Below are 10,171 nucleotides of genomic sequence, written 5' to 3' on the forward strand. Positions count from 1 at the left end.
TCCCATGCTTTGCGCATTAGTGTACAGACATTGAAGTCCATTAATCATTCCCCCGTGTCTCTTATTTAAGGATTTTTTCCTCCCACCACTAGGTCCACGTGCTGTTTGCTCCATTTGGTCTATGACATTTGGATGATCATCTTCATTCATTGATAGTCTCCTACCTTCAGGAGCACTGTCTCCCTCCCCCACATTAGTCAGTTTAAAGCCCTCCTGATGAGGTTTCTGAGATTTTTGGCAAAAACATTTCTCCCAACCGTTGTGAGGTGCAGCCCATCACTTGCCAGAAGTCCATCTTCAAGAAACTGCAGTCCGTGATCTAAGAATCCAAACCGTTCCTGTTTACACCATTTGCGAAGCCAGCTGTTCACTTCCACTATTTTCCCCTCTCTCCCTGGGCCACGTCGTTCAACTGGGAGGACAGACGAGATGACAATTTGTGCATTTAGTTGCTTCAATTTCCTGCCGAGAGCCTCGTAGTCTCTTTTGATCTTCTGGAGGCTATTGCTTGCAGTGTCATTGGTTCCCACATGAACCAAGAGGAAGGGGTATTTGTCAGTGGGTTTTATGATTCCTTGCAGTCGTTCAGTTACATCTTGGATCTTAGCCCCGGGGAGACAGCACACTTCCCGAGACATCTTGTCAGGCCCACAGATCACTGCTTCTGTTCCCCTCAGTAGGGAATCCCCTATCACCACTACACGCCTCCTCTTGGGTTTGGTCGGGGTTCTTCCGTGAGCTGTCCGTTCCAAGGTCGCCTGTGTTGGGAAACTGCCAGGGAGATAATGTCCATCACGGCCCCCAAGCCGGAGTTCGGAGATTCCATCGGCCTCCCGTAGTCACGCAGATCCAACAGTTAGGGGCACAAAGCCTTTGGAATTCCTAGCCACATTCCAGGGCTTGGTGCACCCTCTTTCAGCAGAAAGCACAGTCAGAAGCTTGCACCGCAGAAGAGCAGAAGAGCATTTTTACAGACTTTATTTAGAACATGAACAGAACAAAAGAAAACACGTCCATTCTCAGTCAGCGTCTCTGACCATCTGACAAAAACGAAAGGAATATCTGAACAAAAACATCCTGTGATCAGGACATGCGCAGACTCTGTGACTCCCCAAAGCCTGCTCCCTTTAAGGTGGAACGGAAATATCCTAACATCCTCCCCCTTTCCGTGTAACCTGTTGTACCTGTGGTTCACCCAATTGCAACCTTTGTACATAAACCTTAAGTTGTTCTTTGTTAACAACCTTAGACAACAGATCAGCAGGAATTTCATTTCCTGCCATGTAGGACACCCGAATCAGTCCTTTCTGAATACACTCTCTTGCACGATGTAGCTTAATCTGCAAGTACTTGGTTCTCTGCTTGCAACTCTCCGAGTTCAGCAAAGCCAAACAAGATCTATTGTCTTGATACACTTGTACAGGACATTTCACAGACACTCTGATGTCCTTAAACAGTTGCATCAACCATTCACAATCCATGAGTGAAAATGACAGAGCATTGAGTTCTGCTTCACAGGAACTTAGGCTCACTGTTGTCTGCTTCCTGCACAACCAGTCAAACAGGCAGTGGTTGTACATGTAGCATACTCCAGAAGTGCTTGTACCATCCGTGGTGTCACTTCCAAAACTTGCATCTGCAAAGATTTCAAGACCTCCAGTCTTCTGACTGGTGAACCTCAGCCTGTAGTGCATAGTCCCTTTCAAATAGCGGGCTATGCGCTTCAGAGCTTTCCAATCCTGAACCGTAGGATTGTTGGCATGTCTGCTAAGCAGATTACAGCTTACAGCTATGTCAGGTCTTGAACATCTGGCAATGAAATTTAGCTTGCCTAGAATGCATCTGTATAGCGTTGTGTCAGAAAACGCTTCAGCAGTACTGTCTACCTGGTAACCTGTCACCATCGGTGTGTCTGCTGGGTTTGCATCAACCAAATTCAACCTGGTTAATACATCAGCAATTTTCTGTGTTTGGTGTACCAGAAAATTACCTGCTTGGTCCTTCTCCACCTGCAGAGAAAGATAGTTGGATACCTCACCAAGATCCTTCATGTCAAAGTGCTCCTTCAGTTGAGCTAGGGTGCTTTGGTAAAATGCCTGATTCTTCCAAAACATCAGAAGATCATCAACAAAACATAAACAATACAGTTTGTTTTGCCCCTCCTCCTTGACAAACACACATGGATCAGCTTTGCCCTGGTGAAAACCTAGAGAAAGCAATGTCTCAGTGAGTTTTGTGTTCCAACACCTGGCACTCTGCTTGAGACCATATAAGGATTTCCGCAGTTTACAGACCATTCCCTTCTGTATCTCCATCCCATCAGGTGGAAGCATGAGACTATATAAGGATTTCCGCAGTTTACAGACCATTCCCTTCTGTATCTCCATCCCATCAGGTGGAAGCATGTACAGCTCCTCCCCCAAAACCCCGTACAAAAAAGCTGTATTAATGTCATGATGGGTAACATGCAGTTTCTCCTCCGCAGCGATCTTGAGCATTAGCCGAATGCTCTCATATTTGACTGTGGGAGAGTAGGTCTCGTGGTAATCCTGTCCTGGTACCTGTGAAAAACCTCTGGCAACCAATCTGGCTTTGTGTCTGACTACCTTGCCATTCTGGTCTGTCTTGGCCTTGAAGACCCATTTGCTGCCAACCAGTCTCATTCCTGGGACTACCGGTACCAGTTCCCAAGTTTGGTTCCTGTTCAAGGAATCAACTTCAGCCTTCATGGCATTAAGCCAAGGCTCAGCATCTTTAGAGGTTAACTCCTGAACCTCTTTGAAGCTTGAAGGTTCCCATACCTTCTCTGAGCTACCAAGAACAGCAGTTGCTGTCTTAGCAAACTCATCAGCATACCTCTTTGGAGGTCTGCCCTTGGTCGCCCTTTCAGACCTACGTACTAGACGCAAGTCTTCTGGACTCATCTCCTCTTTCTTAGGAGAAAAGTGACCAATGGTGAACAGTGGTTCTTCCAGTTCATTGTCAGACGCATCAGATGGTCTGACTGAGGCCTTTGCGCTCTGGTAGTCTGCTGTGTCATCACTTTCACTGACATCAGCAGCAGCGCCGCCCACTGAACTGGAATCCGAACTCTGATCATCATCATCATCATCATCTTCATCCTCATCATCATCAGCAGCAGCTTTCTCATCTTTAGCTGCTTGCTTGACATCACCTTCATCCTCCTCTGGGTAACTCTGGAAAATTCCCACATTTTCCCCCCACTTAGGATTGTACTCAACACTCCTTGTGAACTTAATGGACTTAGAGTCAGTCATCCATACCCTGTATGCACCTTTTTCGTACCCCATGAACAAACCATGTGCCCCACGCTTCCCAAGCTTGTTGGTTTGTTGTGTGCGTACCCACATGTCCGAACCAAAGATTTTCATGTGTTTGGTGTTGGGTTTCTTGCCAAACATCTTCTCATAGGGGGTACAACCAATGGGTGATGACAATCTGCGATTAAACGCGTAAACAAAATTCCCCAGAGCCTCCCCCCAAAACTTATCAGGGAGATTGGCATCATGCAACAAGGTTTTTATTCCTTGCAGCAATGTTTGATTTGCTCTCTCCGCAAGACCATTCATCCATGGCGATCTGGGCGTTGACATGTCATGCTGGATTCCCTTCTCAGTCAGGAAAGCTTCAAACTGCTGAGAAGTGAACTCCCCGCCCCGATCAGTAAACAAAGAAGAAATACGTTTACCGTGCACATTCTCCAACCAAGCACAGAATGCCTTAAACTTCGGAAACGCTTGCGATTTCTGTTCGAGCAAATACACATGAATGTACCTGGAAAAAGAATCAATCAGAATCATGAAGTACCTTGCTCCTCCTAAAGAGGGCGCAAGTGGACCAACCAGGTCCGCATGTACTAGCTGGTAGGGTTTGGAAGCCTGCCTGCTAGACTCCTTGCCTTTTGGAGCAACCTTCACCTTGTTCTCTGCACAAGATACACACTTCATGTGAAATTTACAGGGTTTGATGTTCAAACCCTCAACCACCTCTGGCACCTTGGCCAGTGCCTTCCAAGAGAGGTGACCAAATCTTCGATGTGCATCGTGAATGCAACCTGCCTGAAGAACTTTGTTAGTTTGTGCAACACAACAAGAATCAGCCTTAGATACAACAGCAGTGTCATCATAAGATATATGGAACAAACCATCCATAAACTTTGCATGCAAATAGTCCTCTTTTCCTTTACTGATGACACAGACGCTCCTCTTGAAGGAAATCTGAAAACCACGCCCAGTAAGCTGTGGGACGCTCAGCAAGTTGCTTGCAGCTCCTGGAACAAAAAGTACATTACTGATGGTAGTGTGCAGACTTGCAAGTTTCACAGTCCCTTCTCCTGCAATTTGCAACGTCCTTCCATCAGCCAGGTGGATCTCACCTTCCTGAGGCTTGAAGGAGATAAAGAGATGGCGATCCTTCGAAATGTGGCGCGTACAGCCTGAATCAACAACAAAGCTGCCTTTGGCTGTTGGAGCAGTCCTTACAGCAAGCAAACCCTTGTTTTCCACTGGTGTGGGCTTTTGCAGCTTGCCCCCCTGCTTCTGGTCAGCAGACGTGCCTTTAGCCTTTGGTGAAGCTGAGCCAGCAAACAACGCTTTGTTTTTCCCTTGCGCGGGCTCTTCACCCTCCCTCTGCTCCTGGCCATCTGCAGGCGGCTGCCTGTGTTTACCTTTGCCTTTCCGGCCTCTGCAAAGGCGATGGCCTTGGTTCTCACGAGAACCAGAGCTCTCAGCTGCCGACTCCTTGGCTCCCCCTGGAGGCTGGAATGCTGCCTGGGATGACGTGACGGTCAGCTCCCCCTGCAGCTTGCAACCGGTGCCCTCAGCATCCCTACATTCATTCGCATTCTGGGAAACAGCTAGGACCTCCGATGCAGTCAAACTCTGGGCTGGGATTATTGGCTTGTGAGCTTTCATCAAAGCAGTCCACATCCCACGTGCAGTGGTGTTGCCAGCCAGCGTCTTAATTTCCTCAAGAGATACGGATAGGACTATTACGTCTATCGCTTTCGAATCATGCGATTTCCATCTCTCTGTCAGAGGAACCGGAGGGGGCTCAGAAACGACATGCCACACCCCAAACTGACGCAGCAAACTCTCACACCATTTTGCCCAGGTTTCATAATTCTGCCCATCCAACTTAGGGCATTCAGCATTTGCCTTTGGGCACTGAGTGGCCTCTGAAGCTTCAAAAGCGTGGAAAAACTCCATTCCAGCTTTTACAATTAGCCGTGAGTCTATTTTAACTCGAGAGACTCCTTATCTTGGCAGCCATTAATCACGAAGCCTTTTTGGCTCAGCTCGCAGGCCAATTAGGCCTTGCCGGAGATCAAAGGCTCCTTGCGAGGTAAAACAGAAAAGCGTCCCTTTCCTTTCGCTTTTCCCCCAACATACCTCAAACGCAGTCTGTTGCAGCTTTACTCTCCTGTAGGTGCTATGAATCTGGGCCCGAAACCTTGTTGTTGGGAAACTGCCAGGGAGATAACGTCCATCACGGCCCCCAAGCCGGAGTTCGGAGATTCCATCGGCCTCCCGTAGTCACGCAGATCCAACAGTTAGGGGCACAAAGCCTTTGGAATTCCTAGCCACATTCCAGGGCTTGGTGCACCCTCTTTCAGCAGAAAGCACAGTCAAAAGCTTGCACCGCAGAAGAGCCGAAGAGCATTTTTACAGACTTTATGCTTTTCTGCTCTTCTGCGGTGCAAGCTTTTGACTGTGCTTTCTGCTGAAAGAGGGTGCACCAGCCTAGGAATGCAGCCTGAATTTCCAAAGGCTTTTGTGCCCCTAACTGTTGGATCTGCGTGACTACGGGAGGCCGATGGACGTCCAGAACTCCGGCTTGGGGGCTCATGATGGACACTAATGGATCCAACAGTTAGGGGCACAAAGCCTTTGGAATTCCTAGCCACATTCCAGGGCTTGGTGCACCCTCTTTCAGCAGAAAGCACAGTCAAAAGCTTGCACCGCAGAAGAGCAGAAGAGCATTTTTACAGACTTTATTTAGAACATGAACAGAACAAAAGAAAACACGTCCATTCTCAGTCAGCGTCTCTGACCATCTGACAAAAACGAAAGGAATATCTGAACCAAAACATCCTGTGATCAGGACATGCGCAGACTCTGTGACTCCCCAAAGCCTGCTCCCTTTAAGGTGGAACGGAAATATCCTAACATCCTGCACATTCTCTGAGGACTGACTTTGCTCCTCGTCTTCATATACCTGATCGACTGTAATGAGGGAGAGATCCTCAAATGGAGTCTGCTCTTCGTCTTCCATGCTAGGGGAGAGGACCTCAAAGTGATTGTGTATTTCTAAACAATCAGAGTGAACCCTGGGCCTCCTACTTCTTTGAGTCACGTTTCTCCATATATCTGGCTCCTGTGTTGGTGAACTAGCCTCCTTCTCAGGGGGAGTCCCCTGTCTCCTCCTTGGTGGAGACGGTGTGCTCTGTTGCTTCCAAGAAGAGCTCCAGCTCTCTAATTCTTTGGAGCGTAGCTACATGTTCCTCCAGTTGCTGGACTTTGTCTTTTAAAAGGGCAATCAACATGCAATTACTGCAGGTAAAGCTGCCTGCAACCTTTGGCAAGATGGCAAACATTGCGCAGGAATTGCAGGCGACTGCAGCTGTTCCCTCCCCTTCCATCTTGAGATCGTGTCGTTGGGGGTGGCTACAGAGGTCCTCCATCATAAAAAGCTTGAAGACAGGACAAATAACTCCCCCCCCAAAAAAAAACGTCCAGAAGACGACGCAAGTAATCAAAGCTTTTCAGCGAGTGTATGCTGATGTGATTGGTCCTCTAGCACCATCTAGAGGCAATGCAAGATATTATCTTGTGTGTGTGGATTATTTCTCTCATTATGTGTGGGTATATATATTGCAGAAACCACAAGAAGCCTTAGAAAGGTTTAAAGAATTTTGTGACAAGGTTAAGAATGTTCATAATGCTAACATTGATTGTCTTTTCACAGATGAAAAGCCAGTTTTTCTTTTACAGGATTTTCAGGATTTCCTGGATAAGAAAGGGATAAGGCACAAGACACAAGACTGCTGTTTCTGCAGAAGCATGGAACAGAAGTGTCTGTGTGCAAGTGAACAAAGAATTGTAAAATGGCATGAAGGCACAATTGCTGAGATCACATTTGCCACATGAGTATTGGGCGGAGTCGATATTGTGTTATTGTTAGTCTTGATTGAGAAAGGTTTCAAAAGATTTGGGAAGTTCTCCTTTTGAGAAGCTGTTCCGTAGAAAACCTTGTGTTGCCCATTTTAAGGTTTTTGGGTCTCATGTGAAGACAGAAGCTCCAGGTGGAGTAAAGAATGCTAGAGGCATTTTTGTGGGTTATGAAAAGGGTCTCTACAGAGTAATTTTGTCTGAATCTGGTCAGGTGATTCTCAGAAAATTTCTAGAGAGTGCTCCTGAACAGGAGAGAGTAATTGTTCACACATTTCCCACTGAGGACAATTCAGATGTTGATGATGATTTTACTGATTACAGTGGTACTCAGAGTGACAGTGATAGCTCAAAGAGCTCAGTTGACACAGTCATTGAGAGGAAATCTCACACAATGGCTAGACCTTCACAAATGAAGGATGAACCACTGTTTACTATTGGAACTGGTTCTCCAAAGAGTCCTGAGACTGAACCAGTGAGCAAAGAGGATCAGCACCTCATATGTAGGTCTGAGAGAGTTACAAAGGGTGTACCACCCAAGAGGTATTCAAAAGAGTTTGCTAACTTAGCTGTTGCATGTGTTACTATTGTTGACAAGTCAAGACAGGTTGAAGCTGTGTCTAAGTCAGAGACAAAGACACAACAGGGAGTTGCTAAGTGTAACACTACATTCCCTAGCCAAGGTCATGCAGATGCACTCATTCCTTGGAAGTCAGACTACCAGAGAGGTACACTGGGGAAACCAGTGGCGGGTAGTTCCAAGGGTGGAACTGAAACAACAGGGGAGTGTTATATGTATAACAACTGTTTGTTTTCTTCTCTGGATCACGCTTTGCTCGCAGCGCACATTGATTCATATGGGGGAGTATGTTACGATATAGAAGCAATGCGGCCGCGAGCTGGTAGCTTGAAAGCAAAACATAATGGGAATGTTGGGACTGTTCCATGGGAAACAGAGGGACAGTCAATTCACAGTGCAGAGGGCGCCGGAATTAGCTGAGAGTGTAATATGAGCTGTACAGGAAGTACAGGTGGAGTTTGTCTCTCGGCTGTTGGAGTTTGAAGAGAGCAGTCGTGTTTTTCTGTAACGCTGCAAAGACAGAAATAAAGGCATGTAAATACGTTTCTGTCTATCTCTTTCCCCTGCCGGGGGGGGGGGCAGAAAAGAGGGGTGTGTTCTTCTCATGCTGAGAAGGATCGCCTATCGCGACCTAGCAATGCAGACAGGGAGGTCATCAGGAGATCAAGCCAGGTGCCTGGAGAGTTGCCAGTTTCTCCTGATAAAGGCTTGATTCCCAACAGTATCCACAGGTTTATCCACATGCTCGACAGTCGGGAGCACCAAGTGAGGGGTGTCACCTCCTATCTGCTCTTGGCTTGCAGTTATATCTTGTACGCCTGCCCCAAATGAGTACTACGTGGAGAAGATACACCCACTTGAAGAGTCGAATGCACCAGCGTACACTATGGGCCTTCGAACGCACTACTGGGTGAGCAGCCCAAACCCAGCACCCAACCAATACACCCTTCCACAGACACTGGGTCCAAAGCTGCCTGTCAAACCTGCAGCTCCCTGCCTCTCAATGGCATCCAGTGCCTCTGTGTGGGGCTATGCTAAAGACCTGGTGAGAGGGCCTGGCCCGGCAATGAATACCATACCTGAACCAGATGTTTACCTGTGCCACCAGCCATCCTACAGCATCTCCCAAAGGTTTGCTTCCTCCAGCAAGAACTATACACCAGGACCCCCTGACTACAATGCGGAGCTGGTCACCACCGACAAACCCAGAGCCCCACAGTTCAGTCTTGGGATTCGTCACTCTGAGTATTCTCATGGCACACCTCCAGTTTGTTTACTCAAAGAGTGAGGGTGGACTCACAGGCCACAGAGGTGACTTGCCCCTTTGGGTAGACCCACCTCCAAATAATTCCATTGTGACACAGTGTCAGGAAGCAGGTGTAAATAGCTTGTTTCAGAGGGAGAGATTCTGATGAACTTTGAACACGTTTGGGCTATGCCAGGGTCAGGTAATTGGGGAGGGGGACTAGATAGCCCTCCTTTGTGAGACAGGGGGTCTGCCTTGGTTCTTGGCAAAATCCTTTCTCTATCCTTCCTCCTTCCAGTGTGCATTACTAGTGAAGTGTTTCTCACCCCACCACTTAATTCGCTTTCTGTTACAGAAGATTATTGGGAAGAAGGCTAAGATGCTCTTTTTGCTCATATAAGAAATAGTTTTATAATTTTATAAGTATTACCTTTTTTTTTTACAAAGCTCCATAAATATTTATTTTCCTTGCTACTATTCTATTTACACTGAGAATGAAATGCAAAATGAGAGAGCTGTTTTTAATATTGTTGTCAGGGGTTCAGGAGCAGAGGCAAGGGCAAGGGAGGAAACAGAGAGCGAGGGGGAGGAGGCAGAAGAAAAGATGAGTGATGACGATGACCCGAGATCTCCGAGTCTTTCCAGTGAATCAGAAGATTCACAGAAAGGAGCACCAGTGGCCAGGGCAAGGGGGGAGCCTAGGGGGACACCCCAGGAAGATAGAGCCAGAGGGGACTCAGAGGAGAGCAGTTGGAAATCGGGACCAGCGTCACTGCCAGAGAGCAGGGAAGAGGAAGAGCGCCAGGGATCAAGCGCTGGCAGCTCACAACAGGGGGGAGGGCACGAGTCAGGAGTGGCCACACCTCCATCGGGGAGCGAAGAAACGGTCAGACGGAAAGTGGAAGGTTGGGCGCGCGCGCCAAGTTCAAATGCACAGGAAAGTGACGCAGTAGGCAGCCCGGAAAGGGAGCCAGGTCCTAAAGCCCGGCGCAAGGAGACAGGGAGTTCCGGGGGGTCGGCGTCAGAAGAATCCCGGAAGGAAGAGACCCCGGGGGGCAGAGGGACCCAGAGGAGAGCAGTCAGGCGGAAAAGGTGGAGCAGGGCTAGGATATTAAGTTGGTGTACAAGGGGCGGAGACTCAGACGGAGCTTCGCC

At 47.9% G+C, this 10,171-nt stretch overlaps 1 pseudogene across 1 annotated transcript in view; it reads left to right on the plus strand.

Moving 5' to 3' along the window:
* The window catches only part of LOC308578009 (protein CIMAP1C-like), a 44,239-nt pseudogene extending 34,916 nt beyond the window's left edge, over positions 1-9,323 (plus strand). Inside the window, exon 5 of the transcript in view lies at positions 8,574-9,323. The product of the transcript in view is annotated as a protein CIMAP1C-like (transcript). The remainder of the gene's footprint in view (positions 1-8,573) is intronic.
* Positions 9,324-10,171: the final 848 nt, after the last annotated feature.

The sequence above is a fragment of the Podarcis bocagei genome (assembly GCF_964188305.1).
Source record: "Podarcis bocagei genome assembly, chromosome: W".
NCBI lineage: Eukaryota > Metazoa > Chordata > Lepidosauria > Squamata > Lacertidae > Podarcis > Podarcis bocagei.